Source organism: Trachemys scripta, chromosome 4 (assembly GCF_013100865.1).
Source record: "Trachemys scripta elegans isolate TJP31775 chromosome 4, CAS_Tse_1.0, whole genome shotgun sequence".
NCBI classification, from domain to species: domain Eukaryota; kingdom Metazoa; phylum Chordata; order Testudines; family Emydidae; genus Trachemys; species Trachemys scripta.
This window is the reverse complement of record NC_048301.1, coordinates 134,799,877-134,817,557: the sequence shown is the minus strand read 5'-3', so window position 1 is coordinate 134,817,557 and position 17,681 is coordinate 134,799,877.

The window sequence follows — 17,681 nt, the reverse complement described above, 5'->3', positions numbered from 1 at the left end:
CTGTAGGGGATTTATAGTTCCTTGACCCACCTGGTGCCCCAGGTAAGTCACTCTGTTTTGGCCTATTTGACACTTTTTAGCCTTAACAGTTAGTCCTGCCTGCCTGATGCGCTCGAAGACTTTTTCCAGGTGCTCCAGGTGTTCTGTCCATGAATCAGAAAAAATGGCCACATCATCGAGGTAGGCAACTGCAGATTCTCCCAATCCCGCTAGGAGACCATCTACAAGTCTTTGGAAGGTGGCGGGTGCATTTCGCAACCCGAAAAGGAGTACATTGAATTCATACACCCCTGCCTGGGTGACGAAGGCTGACCTTTCCTTAGTGGGTTCATCTAGTGGTACTTGCCAATACCCTTTGGTTAAGTCTAAAGTAGAGATGAATTGGGCATGTCCCAATTTCTCCAATAGCTCATCTGTGCGTGGCATTGGATAGTTGTCAGGACAAGTTACAGTATTTAGCTTACGGTAGTCCACGCAAAAGTGTATTTCCCCATCTAGTTTGGGAACTAGAACCACTGGCGATGATGCCCATGCACTACTAGAGGGGCGGATTATACCAATCTGTAGCATGTCCTGGATCTCCCTTTGTATAGCAGTTTGGGCATGAGGTGACTCCCGGTAGGGTGGGGTTCTAATTGGGTGAGCATTACCTGTGTCAATGGAGTGGTATGCCCATTCGGTCCGTCCTGGAGTGGCTGAGAAAATTGGTGCAAAGCTTGTGCACAGCTCCTTGATCTGCTGTTGCTGCAGACGTCCAAGGGTCGCGGAGAGGTTCACCTCTTCCACGCCACCATCCCTTTTTCCTTCATAGTAAACACCTTCAGGCCACTCCGCGTCATTTGTTTCCTGGGCTGTAAACTGGCAAACGTTTAATCCTCTGGAATAAAAGGGCTTAAGAGAATTAACATGGTATACCGTAGGCTTTATGTTGGAGGTGGGGGAGGCTATGAGATAGTTAACAGCTCCTAGGCGCTCCTGGACCGTGAATGGTCCTTCCCACGGCGCTTCCATTTTATGGGCCTGGAGCGCCTTTAAGACCATGACTTGGTCTCCTACTTTGAAGGACCGTTCTCGGGAATGTTTATCATACCAAGCCTTTTGCTCTTCCTGAGCATCCTTTAGGTTTTCTTTAGCAAGGGCTAAAGAGTGTCGGAGGGTTCTTTGTAGGTTGCTTACAATGTCTAGAATGTTAATTCCTGGAGAAGGCGTAAACCCCGCCCATTGCTGCTTCACCAACTGTAATGGCCCCTTAACCTCGCGGCCATACACAAGTTCAAATGGTGAAAACCCTAAACTAGGATGTGGTACAGCCCTGTAGGCAAAAAGCAACTGCTGCAACACTAGGTCCCTATCATTGGAGTGTTCATTTACGAATTTACGTATCATGGCCCCCAAAGTTCCATTAAACCTCTCCACCAGGCCATTGGTTTGATGGTGGTAAGGGACGGCAACCAAGTGATTCAACCCATGAGCTTCCCACAGGTTTTTCATGGTCCCTGCCAGGAAATTAGTTCCCAAATCAGTAAGGATGTCGGAGGGCCAACCTACCCTGGCAAAAATGTCTGTTAATGCCTGGCACACACTTTTAGCCCTGGTGTTGCTTAAGGGTACTGCTTCCGTCCATCGGGTAGCAAAATCCATGAAAGTCAGTATGTACTGCTTTCCTCTGGGGGTCTTCTTTGGGAAAGGACCCAGAATATTTACAGCTACTCACTGAAATGGGACTTCAATTATGGGTAGTGGCTGGAGAGGGGCTTTAACCTGGTCTTGGGGCTTTCCCACTCGTTGGCACACCTCACAAGACCGGACATAATTAGCAACGTCCTTGCCCATTCCCTCCCAGTGGAAGGACTTCCCCAACCGGTCTTTGGTTCTGTTCACCCCAGAATGGCCACTGGGATGATCATGGGCTAAGCTCAAGAGCTTTACCCGATACTTAGTGGGAACTACCAACTGTCTTTGAGGATGCCAGTCTTCCTGGTGCCCACCAGAAAGAGTCTCCTTGTATAAAAGTCCTTGTTCTACAACAAACCGGGATCAGTTAGAAGAGCTGAGAGGCGGTGGGTTGCTCCGTGCCGCCGCCCAAGCTTTCTGAAGGCTGTCATCTGCTTCCTGCTCGGCCTGGAACTGTTCCCTTGATGCTGGAGACATCAGTTCCTCCTTGGACTGTGGACTGGGGCTTGGTCCCTCTGGAAGCAATGTAGGTGATGGGGCTGTTTCCATTGACTGTGAACCACTGTCCACTGGTGCACTATGTGGTATTTCCAGCTCTGGCTGAGCCTCTTGAGTAGGGTTATCTGCTGCTTCTGCCAGTTCAGGCTCGCTGGTGCCCTCTGGCATTGGAGTGGTAGACGGGTTTGCAAGCGCTGGACTCAGTGCTGGCAATGGGTCTGTTGCTGGTCGCGTTGCCAGTTCCAGTTCTGGGACTGGCTTTGGCTGGGTCTGTGGGATTGGATCCACTACGGCTGTTGCAGTCGTTGGCAGGGGATCCGGTTCCACCACCTTTGTTTGGGTCTCTGGTAACACAGACGGGGCCCTGGTGGACGGCTCAGGAACAGGGATGGGGGTGCAAGCTTGCTTAGCCTGGCTGCGGGTGACTATTCCCACCCTCTTGGCTAGCTTCACATGTTTGGCCAAGTCTTCCCCCAGCAGCATGGGGATGGGATAATTGTCATAGACTGCAAAAGTCCACACTCCTGACCAAACCTTGTACTGGACATGCAACTTGGCTGTAGGCAAGGTTACAGACTGTGACACGAAGGGTTGAATTGTCACTGGAGCCTCCGGGTTGATGAGTTTGGGGTCCACTAGGGATTGGTGGATAGTTGACACTTGTGCCCCAGTGTCCCTCCAAGCGATAACCTTCTTTCCGCCCACTCTCAAGGTTTCCCTCCTCTCCGAGGGTATGAGAGAGGCATCTGGGTCTGGGGATCTTTGGTGTGATTGTGGTGTAATGAACTGTAATCGATTGGGGTTCTTGGGGCAGTGAGCCCTTATACGTCCCAGTTCATTACATTTAAAACATCACCCTGCTAAGGTATCACCCTGTTGGTTGGTGGAGACTGGTGTGGTGGGGTATGCATCTACCTTCAGCTCTGCTTTCCAAACAGCTAGAAAGGAGAAAAAAAAATCTTACTGGCTTTTGGTTTAAAATGATCCCACCACTCTGCCACGATGTCAAGGCTGCTTCCCCACTCTGAACTTTAGGGTACAAATGTGTGGGTGTACATGAAAACTTCTAAGCTTAACTACCAGCTTAGATCTGGTTTTGCTGCCACCATCCCAAAGCTAATTCCCCTCCCTGGGTAGCCTTGAGAGACCTTCACCAATTCCCTGGTGAATACAGATCCAAACCCCTTGGATCTTAAAACAAGGAAAAATCAATCAGGTTCTTAAAAAGAAGGCTTTTAATTAAAGAAAAAGGTAAAAATCCTCTCTGTAAAATCAGGATGGAAAATAACTTTACAGGGTAATCAAACTTAAAGAGCTCAGAGGACCCCCTCTAGCCTTAGGTTCAAAGTACAGCAAACAGAGATAAACACTCTAGTAAAAGGTACATTTACAAGTTGAGAAAACAAAGATAAACTAACACGCCTTGCCTGGCTGTTTACTTACAAGTTTGAAATATGAGAGACTTGTTCAGAAAGATTTGGAGAACCTGGATTGATGTCTGGTCCCTCTCAGTCCCCAGAGCAAACAACTTCCCAAACAAAGAGCACAAACAAAAGCCTTCCCCCCCCACCCCCACCCCAAGATTTGAAAGTATCTTGTCCCCTTATTGGTCCTTTGGGTCAGGTGTCAGCCAGGTTACCTGAGCTTCTTAACTCTTTACAGGTAAAAGGATTTTGGAGTCTCTGGCCAGGAGGGATTTTATAATACTGTACACAGGAGAGCTGTTACCCTTCCCATTATAGTTATGACAGTGTTGCACCCTAACTCCCCCTGGGGGACCCTGCTCAGGTGCACTAAATGTTTATTAGTGTGCATTTGAAATAGCAGCGGCACAGGAGCCAGCAAACAGAGCTGTAAACAGCGAGATTGAGTGGGACTTCAGTTGGAGGAGAAGGTATTTGTAGCTATTTGTATTTGTATGTGTGGACAGAGGCTGGTAGAGGCAATGTGCTGGGAGAGAAGCTGAGCCCTGGTCAGAGAAGCCCCGCCCCCTAACCAGGGGTCCAAGAAAGGTAGCCAGCCAGTCAGGCAGTGGCATAGACAGCTGCAGTGGCACAGGAGCCAGTTAACAGGGGAGTTTGAGTGGGACTTTACAGGGAGTGTTCGGGGGAAGACTAAGAGAGGCAGGCAGAGGAACAGACAGGCTACTGAAGGGAGTGTGCAGTGTTCTAGCAGTGTCTTGGTGCTTGTTGGGGGTTCATGTTTGGGTTGGTTTGTGTTTCCCAGATTTACAGGAGTTAGGTGGGATGCCTATGACAGCAGGGCCGGCTCCAGGCACCAGCCTGGCAAGCAGGTGCTTGGGGCAGCCGCTCCGGAGAGGGTCGGCACGTCCAGTATTCAGCGGCAATTCGGCGGACGGTCCCTCCCGCTGAATTGCCGCTGCAGATCGCGATCGCAGCTTTTTTTTTTTTTTGGCTGCTTGGGGCAGCCAAAACCCTGGAGCCGGCCCTGTATGACAGATACAGAGACAGCAGTTGTAGTGACCCAAGCAGTGGAAGACACAATGAAGATGACTGGATGTGGAAGCTGCGGCATGTACATGATCCTGGAGGGGGTACCTGAAAAGAGTTTATCTGCATGAAGTGCCACCTGATGGAGCTGATGGAAGAAAAGATTCGAGGATTGGAAATGCAGGTGGAAACTCTGGTTGAGTTTAGAAGGGGGTTAGAGCAGATGATGGAGCAAAGACATGAGGAGGCCGAAGGGAAAAGCTCAGACTTGCAGATGGAAGCAGGACCAAAGAACTCTGAGGGGAGACTGCTGGGTGAGGAAAGTGAATGATGGAAGCATGTGACTAAGCAAACCAGGCAGAGGAAAAGACGGGCTAGTGAAGGAGAAATAGAGCTCAGGAACAGGTTTGCGTAGTTGGAAAATGAAGAAGGGGCACAGCAGGTGGTCGCTGAAGGTGAGAGGGCAAGGAAGAAGAGAAGAGCAGTTAGCCCTATAAGGAGAGGGGAATGGAGATGACACCAAATATGAGCCCCAGGAGGATACGGGATGGGTTGCAGAGGATTGCAAGGGCGAATAGGAATCGAGAGGACTTTCAGCCAGAGGGAACAGGGGACAGCCCGGAGAATTTCACCGTCACCAGGAAAAGGCAGCTCTATGTGATTGGGGACTCCTTACTGAGAAGAATAGACAGCCCTGTAACCAGAGCTGATCCAGAGAACAGAAGGGTGTGCTGTCTGCCGGGTGCTAAGATACTGGATGTGGACCTGAGGCTTAAGAGGATCCTAATGGGAGCGGAAAAGAATCTGCTGATTGTCCTTCATGTGGGAACGAATGATACGTCTAGATTCTCGCTGGAACGTATCAAGGGAGACTATGCCAGGCTGGGGAAGATGCTTAAGGAAATCAAGGCTCAGGTGATCTTCAGTGGGATTCTGCCGGTTCCTAGAGAAGGGCGACAAAGGTGTGACAAGATTATGGCGATCAACAGATGACTCAGGCAGTGGTGCTATAAGGAGGGCTTTGGGATGTATGGCCACTGGGAAGCATTCATGGACAGAGGACTGTTCTCTCGGGATGGACTTCACCTGAGTAGGGAGGGAAATAGACTTCTAGAATGGAGGCTGGCACAACTGATTAGGAGAGCTTTAAACGAGGAAGTGGGAGGAGATGGTTGGGAGATGTCCAGGTAATCTCTATGCCGGATTTTAACATTGACAGGGAAGAAAACGAAGCAAGAAAGATACTGTCGTGGGTAGGAGAATGGATATACGGAGGAAGGGTACTATAGATACAATTCTAATAGGTGATACTGGTGGTAGAATGTCTGGGCCTAATCGGGTAAAGAATATGAATGAAGCCAAACAGCAAGAATTAAGATGTTTGAATACCAATGCGAGAAGCCTAGGTAACAAAATGGAGGAACTAGAGTTACAGGAAGTGCAGGTGCAGGAAGTGAAACCAGATATTAAAGGGATAACACAAACATGGTGGAACAGTAGTCATGTCTGGAGTACAGGTATTGAAGGATATGTGCTGTTTAGGAAAGACAGAAATAAAGGCAGAGGTGGTGGAGTAGCATTGTATATCAATGATGAGGTAGACTGTAAAGAAATAAGAAGGGATGGAATGGATAAGTCTGTCTAGGCAAAAATCACATTGGGGAAGAAAGCTACTAGAGCCTCCCCTGAGATAGTGCTTGGGGTGTGCTATAGACTGCTGGGATCTAATTTGGATATGGATAGAGACCTTTTTAATGTTTTTAATCAAGTAAATACTAATGGGAATTGTGTGATCATGGGAGACTTTAACTTCCCAGATATAGACTGGAAGACAAGTGTTAGTAATAATAATAGGGCTCAGATTTTCCTAGATGCGATAGCTGATGGATTCCTTCACCAAGTAGTTGCTGAACCAACCATTTTAGATTTGGTTTTGGCGAGTAGTAGAAATGGTTGTAGGGGACAACCTTGGTTTGAGCGATCATGAGCTAATTCAATTTAAACTAAATGGAAGGATAAACAAAAATAGATCTGTGACTAGGGTTTTTGATTTCAAAAGGGCTAACTTTAAAGAATTAAGGAAATTAGTTAGGGAAGTGGATTGGACTGAAGAACTTGGGGATCTAAAGGTGGAGGAAGCCTGGAATTACTTCAAGTCAAAGTTGTAGAAACTATCAGAAACCTGCATCCCAAGAAAGGGGAAAAAATTCATAAGCAGGAGTTGAAGACCAAGCTGGATGAGCAAGCATCTCAGAGAGGTGATTAAGAAAAAGCAGAAAACCTACAAGGAGTGGAAGATGGGAGTGATCAGCAAGGAAAGCTACCTTATTGAGGTCAGAACATTTAGGGATAAAGTTAGAAAGGCCAAAAGCCATGTAGAGTTGGACCTAGCAAAGGGAATTAAAACCAATAGTAAAAGGTTCTATAGCCATATAAATAAGAAAACAAATAAAGAAGTGGGACTGCTAAACACTGAGGATGGAGTGGAGGTTAAGGATAATCTAGGCATGGCCCAATATCTAAACAAATACTTTGCCTCAGTCTTTTAATGAGGCTAATGAGGAGCGTAGGGATAATGGTAGGATCAGTTGCGGATTAATGATTTTGCTGCCCCAGGCCCTGAAACAATTGCTGCCCCGTCCACCCCTGGCCCCACCCCGACTCCACCCCTTTCCCGCCCCCATTCCCACCCCTTCCACAAACTCCTGCCCCCTCCCTGCCCCTATTGGATCCCCGCCCCAGCCCTGCCTCTTCCCCGAGTGTGCCGCGTTCCCCCTCCTTTCCCCCCTCCCTCCCTGCCCCACGAAACAGCTGTTTCGCGGCGCATGCGCTGGGAGGGAGGGGAGAGAAACAGGACACAGCAGCGCACTTGCGGAGGAGGCGAGCTGGAGCAGGGGAGCTTCTCTGTGGGTGCTCAAATTTGCCATCCCTGCAAATTTGCTGCCCTAGGCCTTGTCGGCCTAGGTGATAATACGCCACTGGGTAGGATGACAAATAGGAATGAGGATATGGAGGTAGATATTACCACATCCGAGGTAGAAGCTAAACTTGAACAGCTTAATGGGACGAAATCATGGGGGCCCAGATAATCTTCATCCAAGAATATTAAAGGAACTGGCACATGAAATTGCAAGCCCATTAACAAGAATTTTTAATGAATCTGTAAACTCAAGGGTTGTACCGTATGACTGGAGAATTGCTAACATAGTTCCTATCTTTAAGAAAAGGAAAAAAGTGATCCGGGCAACTACAGGCCTGTCAGTTTGACATCTGTAGTATGCAAGGTCTTGGAAAAAATTTTGAAGGGAAAAAGTAGTCAAGGACATTGAGGTCAGTGGTAATTGGGACAAAATACAACATGGTTTTACAAAAGGTAGATCGTGCCAAACTAACCTGATCTCCTTCTTTGAGAAGGTAACAGATTTTTTTAGACAAAGGAAATGCAGTGGAAAGGGAGTGCAATTTACCTTGATTTCAGTAAGGCATTTGATATGGTTCCACATGGGGAATTATTAGCTAAATTGGAAAAGATGGGGATCAATATGAAAATTGAAAGGTGGATAAGGAACTGGTTAAAGGGGAGACTACAACAGGTCATACTGAAAGGTGAATTGTCAGGCTGGAGGGAGGTTACTAGTGGAGTTCCTCAGGGATTGGTTTTGGGACCAACCTTATTTAATCTTTTTATTACTGAGATATACCTATCTCACAGAGCTGGAAGGGACCCCGAAAAGTCATTGAGTCCAGCCCCCTGCCTTCACTAGCAGGACCAAGTACTGATTTTGCCCCAGATCCCTAAGTGGCCCCCTCAAGGATTGAACTCACAAGCCTGGGTTTAGCAGGCCAATGCTCAAACCACTGAGCTATCCCTCCCCCTGACCTTGGCACAACATGGTAATGTGCTAATAAAGTTTGCAGATGACACACAGCTGGGAGGTATTGCCATACAGAGAAGGACCAGGATATCATACAGGAAGATCTGGATGACCTTGTAAACTGGAGTAATAGTAATAGGATGAAATTGAATAGTGAAAAGTGCAAGGTCATGCCTTTAGGGATTAATAACAAGAACTATTGTTATAAGCTGGGGAGGCATCAGTTGGAAGTAACAGAGGAGGAGAAGAACCTCGGAGTATTGGTTGATCACAGGATGACTATGAGCCGCCAATGTGATATGGCCATGAAAAAAGCTAATGCGGTCTTGGGATGCATCAGGCGAGGTATTTCCAGTAGAGATAAGGAGGTGTTATACCGTTATACAAGGCACTGGTGAGATCTCATCTGGAATACTGTGTGCAGTTCTGGTCTCCCATGTTTAAGAAGGATGAATTCAAACTGGAACAGGTACAAAGAAGGGCTACTAGGATGACCCGAGGAATGGAAAACCTGTCTTATGAAAGGAGACTCAAAGAGCTTGGCTTGTTTAGCCTAAGCAAAAGAAGGCTGAGGGGAGATATGATTGCTCTCTATAAATATATCAGAAGAGTAAATACCAGAGAGGAATTATTTAAGCTCAGTACCAATATGGACACAAGAACAAATGGATATAAACTGGCTATCAGGAAGTTTAGACTTGAAATTAGATGAAGGGTTCTAACCATTAGAGGAGTGAAGTTCTGGAACAGCCTTCCAAGGGGAGTAGTGGGGGCAAAAGACATATCTGGCTTCAAGACTAAGCTTGATACATTTATGGAGGGGATGGTATAGCCTAATTTTGGCAATTAATTCATATTTCACTACTAGCAGTAAATATGCCCAATGGCTTGTGATGGGATGGGATCAGCGGGAGTTTGCCTGGGAGCTGTCCGAGAGGAGGTACGCTAAGTGCTGCATTAGGGGGGCTGTGTTGGTGAGTATCTGAGTGTCTGCTGCTGGGACAGTTGGTCAGTTTGACCGTGTGCTTGATTGCTTGCTTGTTTGTTTGAAAAGTGTGAATTGGGAGTGCTTTGTTCCAGCTGGGCCTTGAGTGGGCCTGACTGGTATATAAGGGCAGTCAGCAGCGAACCAGCTGAGCGGCGAACAGCGGGAGTTTGCCTGGGAGTTCGCGTGGGGAGAGCACACTGAGGCTTTCATCTGCAGGTTTCTCCGAGTAGTTCCTGCAACAGTTGAGGAAGCTCCTAAGAGGACGGTGATATGGAAGGTGAGCGATCAGCTGTTGTAACCTGCACAGGTTGTGCCATGTTTGTCTTTCTTCCGCAGGACAGAAGCGACTTTGTCTGTACAAAGTGCAAGCTGGTCTCCATATTGGAGGAGAAGGTTCGAGGGCTGGAGAAACAAGTATCGACTCTGCGTTGCATAAGGGAAAATGAAGATTTCCTGGACAGACGTCAGGAGATGCTTCTACGGCCACAATGTTCTGAAGATTCAGAGCAGGCGCAGCAGGGACAGAAGGATTGTGAGGAGGTTTGGCAGCATGTGACCTCCAGAAGGAGAAAGAGGAGCGTCCATGCACCAGCAATGGAGATACAGGTGAGCAATCGTTTCCATGTTCTCTCTACAGGTGCTAATGCGGAGAGTGGACTAGATGGCCCATCTGAGGGAAGGGAGCAGAAGGAGACTCCACCGATTGGAAGGCAAAAGATGCACTGTCCTAGGGATGGGGGTTCCACGACCACCACTCCCAAGAGGAGGAGGAGGGTGGTGGTGGTCGGGGACTCCCTCCTCAGGGGGACTGAGTCATCTATCTGCCGCCCTGACCGGGAAAACCGAGAGGTCTGCTGCTTGCCAGGAGCTAGGATACACGATGTGACGGAGAGACTGCCGAGACTCATCAAGCCCTCGGATCGCTACCCCTTCCTGCTTCTCCACGTGGGCACCAATGATACTGCCAAGAATGACCTTGAGCGGATCACTGCAGACTACGTGGCTCTGGGAAGAAGGATAAAGGAGTTTGAGGCGCAAGTGGTGTTCTCGTCCATCCTCCCTGTGCAAGGAAAAGGCCGTGGTAGAGACCGTCGAATCGTGGAAGTCAACGAATGGCTACGCAGGTGGTGTCGGAGAGAAGGCTTTGGATTCTTCGACCATGGGATGGTGTTCCAAGAAGAAGGAGTGCTAGGCAGAGACGGGCTCCACCTAACGAAGAAAGGGAAGAGCATCTTCGCCAGCAGGCTGGCTAACCTAGTGAGGAGGGCTTTAAACTAGGTTCACCGGGGGAAGGAGACCAAAGCCCTGAGGTAAGTGGGGAAATGGGATCCTGGGAGGAAGCACAAGCAGGAGAGCGCAAGAGGGGAGGACTCCTGTCTCATGCTGAGAAAGAGGGACGATCATTGAGTTATCTTAAGTGCCTATACACAAATGCAAGAAGCCTGGGAAACAAGCAGGGAGAACTGGAAGTCCTGGCACAGTCAGGGAACTATGATGTGATTGGAATAACAGAAACTTGGTGGGATAACTCACATGACTGGAGTACTGTCATGGATGGATATAAACTGTTCAGGAAGGACAGGCAGGGCAGAAAAGGTGGGGGAGTTGCGTTGTATGTAAGAGAGGAGTATGACTGCTCAGACCTCCGGTATGATACTGCAGAAAAACCTGAGAGTCTCTGGATAAAGTTGAGAAGTGTGAGCAACAAGGGTGATGTCGTGGTTGGAGTCTGCTATAGACCACCAGACCAGGGGGATGAGGTGGACGAGGCTTTCTTCTGGCAACTAGCAGAAGTTGCTAGATCACAGGCCCTGGTTCTCATGGGAGACTTTAATCACCCTGATATCTGCTGGGAGAGCAATACAGCGGTGCACAGGCAATCCAGGAAATTTTTGGAAAGCGTAGGGGACAATTTCCTGGTGCAAGTGCTGGAGGAACCAACTAGGGGCAAAGCTTTTCTTGACCTGCTGCTCACAAACAGGGAAGAACTAGTAGGGGAAGCAAAAGTGGATGGGAACCTGGGAGGCAGTGACCATGAGATGGTCGAGTTCAGGATCCTGACACAAGGAAGAAAGGAGAGCAGCAGAATATGGACCCTGGACTTCAGAAAAGCAGACTTTGACTCCCTCAGGGAACAGATGGGCAGGATCCCCTGGGAGAATAACATGAAGGGCAAAGGGGTCCAGGAGAGCTGGCTGTATTTTAAAGAATCCTTATTGAGGTTGCAGGAACAAACCATCCCGATGTGTAGAAAGAATAGTAAATATGGCAGGCGACCAGCTTGGCTAAACAGTGAAATCCTTGCTGATCTTAAATGCAAAAAAGAGGCTTATAAGAAGTGGAAGATTGGACAAATGACCAGGGAGGAGTATAAAAATATTGCTCAGGCGTGCAGGAGTGAAATCAGGAAGGCCAAATCACACTTGGAGTTGCAGTTAGCAAGAGATGTTAAGAGTAACAAGAAAGGTTTCTTCAGGTATGTTAGCAACAAGAAGAAAATCAAGGAAAGTGTGGGCCCCTTACTGAATGAGGGAGGCAACCTAGTGACCGACGATGTGGAAAAAGCTAATGTACTCAATGATTTTTTTGCCTCTGTCTTCACGCACAAGGTCAGCTCCCAGATTGCTGCACTGGGCAGAACAGCATGGGGAGAAGGTGACCAGCCCTCTGTGGAGAAAGAAGTGGTTCGGGACTATTTAGAAAAACTGGACGTGCACAAGTCCATGGGGCCGGATGCGCTGCATCCGAGGGTGCTAAAGGAGTTGGCGGGTGAGATTGCAGAGCCATTAGCCATTATTTTTGAAAACTCATGGCGATCGGGGGAGGTCCCAGATGACTGGAAAAAGGCTAATGTAGTGCCCATCTTTAAAAAAGGGAAGAAGGAGGATCCGGGGAACTACAGGCCAGTCAGCCTCACCTCAGTCCCTGGAAAAATTATGGAGCAGGTCCTCAAGGAATCAATTATGAAACATTTAGAGGAGAGGAAAGTGATCAGGAACAGTCAGCATGGATTCACGAAGGGGAAGTCGTGCCTGACTAACCTAATTGCCTTCTATGATGAGATAACTGGCTCTGTGGATGAGGGGAAAGCAGTGGATGTGTTATTTCTTGACTTTAGCAAAGCTTTTGATACGGTCTCCCACAGTATTCTTGCCACCAAGTTAAAGAAGTATGGGCTGGATGAATGGACTGTAAGGTGGATAGAAAGCTGGCTAGATCGTCGGGCTCAACGGGTAGTGATCAATGGCTCCATGTCTAGTTGGCAGCCGGTTTCAAGTGGAGTGCCCCAAGGGTCGGTCCTGGGGCCGGTTTTGTTTAATATCTTTATTAATGATCTGGAGGATGGTGTGGACTGCACTCTCAGCAAGTTTGCAGATGACACTAAACTAGGAGGCGTGGTAGATACACTAGAGGGTAGGGATCGGATACAGAGGGACCTAGACAAATTAGAGGATTGGGCAGAAAAAAACCTGATGAGGTTCAACAAGGACAAGTGCAGAGTCCTGCACTTAGGACGGAAGAATCCCATGCACTGCTACAGACTAGGGACCGAATGGCTAGGTAGCAGTTCTGCTGAAAAGGACCTAGGGGTCACAGTGGACGAGAAGCTGGATATGAGTCAACAGTGTGCTCTTGTTGCCAAGAAGGCTAACGGCATTTTGGGCTGTATAAGTAGGGGCATTGCCAGCAGATCGAGGAACGTGATCGTTCCCCTTTATTCGACATTGGTGAGGCCTCATCTGGAATACTGTGTCCAGTTTTGGGCCCCACACTACAAGAAGGATGTGGAAAAATTGGAAAGAGTCCAGCGGAGGGCAACAAAAATGATTAGGGGTCTGGAGCACATGACTTATGAGGAGAGGCTGAGAGAACTGGGATTGTTTAGTCTCCAGAAGAGAAGAATGAGGGGGGATTTGATAGCAGCCTTCAACTACCTGAAGGGGGGTTCCAAAGAGGATGGAGCTCGGCTGTTCTCAGTGGTGGCAGATGACAGAACAAGGAGCAATGGTCTCAAGTTGCAGTGGGGGAGGTCCAGGTTGGATATCAGGAAAAACTATTTCACTAGGAGGGTGGTGAAACACTGGAATGCGTTACCTAGGGAGGTGGTGGAGTCTCCTTCCTTGGAGGTTTTTAAGGCCCGGCTTGACAAAGCCCTGGCTGGGATGATTTAGTTGGGAATTGGTCCTGCTTTGAGCAGGGGGTTGGACTAGATGACCTCTTGAGGTCCCTTCCAACTCTGATATTCTATGATTCTATGATTCTATGATCTGAGTTACTACAGAGAATTCTTTCCTGGGTGTATGGCTGGTGAGTCTTGCCCACATGCTCAGGGTTTAGCTGATCACCATATTTGGGGTCGGGAAGGAATTTTCCTCCAGGAAGCCCTGGGGGTTTTTCACCTTCCTCTGCAGTGTGGGGCACAGGTCACTTGCTGGAAGATTCTCTGCACCTTGAAGTCTTTAAACCATGATTTGAGGACTTCAGTGGCTCAGACACAGGAGTGGGTGGGTGGGATTCTGTAGCCTGCCTTGTGCAGGAGGTCAGACTAGATGATCATAATGGTCCCTTCTTTCTCCCCGCTCCTAAATCTCAGAGTTGGAAGGGGCCTCAGGAGGTCATCTAGTACAACCCCCTGCTCAAAGCAGGACCAATCCCCAGACAGATTTTTGCCCCAGATCCCTAAATGGCCCCCTCAAGGGTTGAATTTACAAGCCAGGGTTTAGCAGGCCAATGCTCAAACCACTTAGCTATCCCTCCTCCCTTCTGACCTTAAAGTCTATGATTCTACAACATCAATGCACGCTAGCAGGACACACACAGGGGTGTTAGAGCTCAACCCACTGGTGCACTCTACAAATAACACCCCCATAGCATGGAGTGTGGGGTCATGTAGACAAGCCTGACAATTCACAGGAGTCTGTAAGCTGGATGAAACTGTTCCATGGTGAGGGGATGGGGTGGTTTGGGCCTGTGGGCCGTATGTTTGGCACCCCGATCTAGAGGCTGAACTGTAAGACGCCTGCAAACCTCAGTTCACTAGAAGAAGGACGTTTGTATGGGATCGAAGTGTGCATTTAGGAAAAAACCCTGAGTCTGGAATCTCCTTCTCGTCCTTGGTGTGTGACTGTTTTCTAAGCCAGCATTCACTGGCCTACACAGTATGTACAGTGAAATCTGAATTAGAAGACATCGACTTTTTGGGTGGGGTTGGGGGGGAAGCCATTAATTTCCTAGAAACACAGCAGTTTCAGCCTCACATTTCATTTTGGTGGGAAATAGCCTGCTTTTTCCGATTTTTTTTTTTTTTTTATTTCCTCCCCCACCCCCACCCCACCCCAAAATGGGCAGGGGAGAGCAGCCTGTCTTACACACACTTTTCCCACTATTTAACTTCTTTCCACTGTGGAGGTGCTGGGGGAGAAGCTGATTGGTGGGGCCTGCTGAACAGCTAATCGGTGGGTGGCTGGTGGGGCTGAGCACCCACTATTTTTTCTTTCAGGGGTGCTCTAACCCCAGAGCACCCACAGAGTTGGTGCCCTTGAGCCTGGGATTGGCTGAGCAAGGAGGATGGGAGAAGGAGCTTGGGACAACTTGCTGAGGGAGGAGACAGAGGCAGGAGAGTCTGTGCCCACTAGAGCACACTCCCCTGCAGAGCCTGGAATGGAACCCACCATTCCTGAGTCTTGCCATTCTTCCCCTGCCAGCAAACAGCTGTGAAGCCCACTGGCAGAGTGCGTGTCTCGTCCCCTTCTACTGCTGGTCCACATAGAGTATAACAACTTACTACTGCTATCAGTTATTGTATTAGCTCAAGGGGCAGAGGTAAGTGGGATGGAACTAAAGGTTCCAGCTGTACTGATGACCAATGTAGGAGTCTGTATGATGCCATATGATTGAAACATCACAAAAATATATTAATTGGAAAATGAGAGGAAAATGGAGTAATTATGAAGGTGCTAAGTTCCATGCTAGTTAACATAGCTGCGTTACAGCCTCAATACATTAGGAACCTTTAAATGATAAGTGTAGCTTTCTATGATATCTGTCCCAGGAGGCCTAATCTTGGGCAAGCCATTTCCTTTATGTTTGCTTCTGAGATTCTAATGTGTAGAGCCCTGTTACTGCCTGATGTTATCAAACCACCCGGTGATCACAAGGCCTCCTAATGCTGTGAACTGTGTGTCCCCGCTCTCTTTCTGCACGGCCTGGTGGGGACTGAGGCCTGGTCTACACTACAAGTTTAGGTCGACTTTAGCAGCGTTAAATCGAATTAATCCTGGACACGTTCACACGACGAAACCCTTTCTTTCGACTTAAGGGGTGCTTTAAACCGGTTTCTTTACTCCACCTCCGATGAGGGGATTAGCGATAAAATCGGCCTTAGCGGGTCGGAATTGGGGTAGTGTGGACGGAATTCAATGTTATTGGCCTCCGGGAGCTATCCCACAGTGCTTCATTGTGACCGCTCTGGACAGCACTTTCAACTCAGATGCACTGACCAGGTAGACAGGAAAAGCCCCGCGAACATTTGAATTTCATTTCCTGTTTGCCCAGCATGGAAAGCACAGGTGACCATGCAGAGCTCATCAGCACAGGTAACCGTGATGGAGACCCAGGATCGCAAGAGCTCCAGCATGGACTGAACGGGAGGTACGGGATCTGCTCACCATATGGGGAGATGAATCAGTGCTAGCTGAATTCCGTAGCAGTAAACGAAATGGCAAAATATTAGAAAAGGTCTCCAAGACCATGAAGGACAGAGGCCATGACTGGGACGCACAGCAGTGCCGCGTGAAAATTAAGGAGCTAAGGCAAGCCTACCACAAAGCCAGAGAGGCAAACGGAAGGTCCAGGGCAGAGCCGCAAACATGCCGCTTCTACGCAGAGCTGCATGCCATGCTAGGGGGTGCAGCCACCACTACCCCAACCGTGTGCTATGACTCCGTCACTGCAGAAACACACAGGGAAGAGGGTCTGGGGTACGAGGAAGATGAGGATGAAGATAATGTAGATAGCTTACAGCAGCAAGGAAGCGGAGAAACCGGTTTCCCCAACAGCCAGGATATGTTTATTACCCTGGACCTGGAGCCAGTAACCCCCGAACTCACCCAAGGTGTGCTCCCAGACCCTGAGGGCACCCAGGGGACCTCTGGTGAGTGTACCTTTGTAAATATTACACATGGTTTAAAAGCAAGCATGTTTAATGATTAATTTGCCCTGGCAATCGCGGCCAGTACAGCTACTGGAAAAGTCTGGTAACGTGTATGGGAATGGAGCGGAAATCCTCCAAGGACATCTCCAGAAAGCTCTCCTTCATGTACTCCCAAAGCCTTTGCAAAAGGTTTCTGGGGAGGGCTGCCTTATCCCGTCCACCATGGTAGGACACTTTACCACGCCAGGCCAGTAGCACGTAGTCTGGAATCATTGCATAACAAAGCATGGCAGTGTATGGTCCTGGAGTTTGCTGGCATGCAGACAACATCCATTCCTTATCACTCTTTGTTATCCTCAGGAGAGTGATATAATTCACGGTCACCTGGTTGAAATGGGGTGATTTTATTAAGGGGACATTCAGAGGTGCCCGTTCCTGCTCGGCTGAACAGAAATGTTCCTCACTGTTAGCCAAGCGGTGGGGGGGAGGGGTGAAGTGATCATTCCCGATAATTGGGGGGGGGGGGGAAGGGGGTTAGTTGGGTTTGTGCTGCATGTTAACCCAGAAACCGCAGCCCCTCCTTTTACATTGCAAACCCATTTTAAATGGCCAACCCAATGGGTGTTTGGTATGGGAAATGAGGGCGCTACTGTTTGAAACCATTCCCACATGTTAAGAAGGTTAAAAAAGCCAAAAGACTGTGGCTTACCATGGCTGCCTGCAAGCCGAAATCTGTTGCCTGGTACTGCATGAATGATCTCACACCAAACCGGCAGGCCCGCAATATAAGAGGAAAAATGCGACCTTGTAACGAAAGCACATGTGCTGTGTAATGTGAACAGCAAAATTTAACGTGAAAGAGTGTACCCATTGTTCTCTAAAATGTGTCTTTTTTAACCACCTCTCCCTTGTCCTCCAACAGCTGCAAATGTTTCTCCTTCACAGAGGCTAGTGAAGGGAGGGAGGGATAGCTCAGTGGTTTGAGCATTGGCCTGCTAAATGCAGGGTTGTGAGTTCAATCCTTGAGGGAGCCATTTAGGGAT